This window comes from Pinus tabuliformis, chromosome Q (genome assembly GCF_031772625.1).
Source record: "Pinus tabuliformis cultivar Carrire ecotype Pingquan chromosome Q, CPIR1, whole genome shotgun sequence".
Lineage (NCBI taxonomy): Eukaryota > Viridiplantae > Streptophyta > Pinopsida > Pinales > Pinaceae > Pinus > Pinus tabuliformis.
The window spans coordinates 457,699,584-457,701,581 of record NC_142296.1 but is presented as its reverse complement, the minus strand read 5'-3'; positions in this window follow the sequence as shown (position 1 = coordinate 457,701,581).

Sequence of the window (1,998 nt, the reverse complement as noted above, 5' to 3'; positions counted from 1 at the left end):
CAATCTTCTATTACAAGTGAAAAGAGTGCTGAAATATGGTCATTTGTTTGGAATTCACTCTATGTGCCACTGTACCCAGTTAGTTTTATTGTTCTGTTTATCTGGTTTTACTTATAACACTTAAAAAGAGGATCAGAATGGAAATACTAAAGGAGTAGAGAAACATCTTCCTCTGTGATAACAACAGTGATGGTGGAATGGTAAACACTCCTCGCATATTCACACCTTGGAAACCTTATCTCGAAATGAAGCTAGTCCTCACTTGCATTAGAGCAAATCCATTTGAACCTTGTTGGGCCTTGAAAGAGAGATCAAATTTCTCCAAACACCTCGTAAACAAATATTCTTGTAAATTCTTTATATTTTTTAATACAAAATAGTTGAAAGGTAAGATAGGCCCCATATAGTTGACTCAGTAATAAAATTTAATTATTTTTAAATTTGATTTTTTTCATACAAAACATGTCTCCTTGAACAGAACATACTGAAAAGGAAGATAACCCGATAACCCCATATAGTTGACTTAGTAATTAAAATTTTAAGTTTATATGGTATCAAATTCCTCATCAAATTTCTTTCCACATCATCCAGTGGTAAAAAATGGTAAAAAATATATCGAAGAATTCAATATATTTTAATACACAATATATATTTTTTAATTTTTTTACATAAAATTTTATGTTTATCGTATCAAATATTTCATATTTATAAGAAAGATTAAGTTTCTAAGAGTTTAATATCTTTTAATATGTAGCATATATTTTTAATATCTTTTAATATGTAGCATATATTTTTAATAGACAATATATTAAAGGGAAAGATAATAAGATAACTTTTTTGTAAGTTAGTAAAGTTTCAATATATTACTAAATAAACATACAATACAAAAATAGTAGCTGGTTTACCAAACTAGTTGTAGAAGAAGATTCTCTTTGTCACACATTTAACAGGCATGCCATTAGATTTTTTTGTCTTTACTTTCCCTTATATAGTTCAAAAAAGTTCCCCTTTCCACTACTACTATATGTAGGTCTGCCTATCTGAATAACTATATAGCTTTGATCTTCAGACCTAAACTTGACAAAATAACTACAATACTACCTATATAAACATAACACAAAACTAAACAAAAGATTGGTCGATGCCATGATCAACTAACACAATATTATTTGCTTGGAGTTGTTATCGTCGTTGGCCCCATTGTTGGGTCCTCCACAAGGGTTGTCGCTAGAGCCTCTAGGGTTGCCAGTGGACAGCGCCTGCAGTGCAAGCCTCTCGAACTCGATACTTCCACAAGCGGGCCAAATCTCCTATCTCTACACCCATCGATATATCCACATTATCGATATAATTTAGATAGATTGAGAACATTTTGTTAAGATCCCCAATTCTGCCAACATGCAATTTCTCTATGTTAACCAAACCCTTGAGAGCCTCTTCAATTCCTTTTAGGCATTGGTCTATATATTTTAACTTGATTTCTGTCTCGAGTTGCCTCTTTTCCTCTACTCTGCCTGCAGCTTTTCCACTAGAGTCTTGACATGCCAAGCGGTCTCCAAGGTCTTTTGGTACACAGACATCTATGTTTTTGATTTCCCTATGTTGATGATACAATCTCCTTCCTCCTCTATTCTACCATCAAAGATAGCCCTACAATGTCTTCGAACCTCACTCTCCTAGATTTCCACTATATCCTTCCTTTTTGTGTGACTGTTTAGCAACAACCTCCACTGCTTCCTCCATGTATGTCTGTTTGCAAAACTCAAAGCCCTGAGCATCCGCTTGGGAACTACCTCTTGGCCTACTAGCATCACTCTAGCTCTTACTGATTGCACTCCTTGATAACTGAATTTCCCTCATAGAAATTACTATCACCAACTCACAATTACACCACCTTTCAGTGTTTTTCCTTATGTTGATGAAGCCTGCTCCCTAGCTATGATTTAAAGATGACACCCCAGATGAGACTTGCCTCGCCGATATTTGAGTACTTTCCCT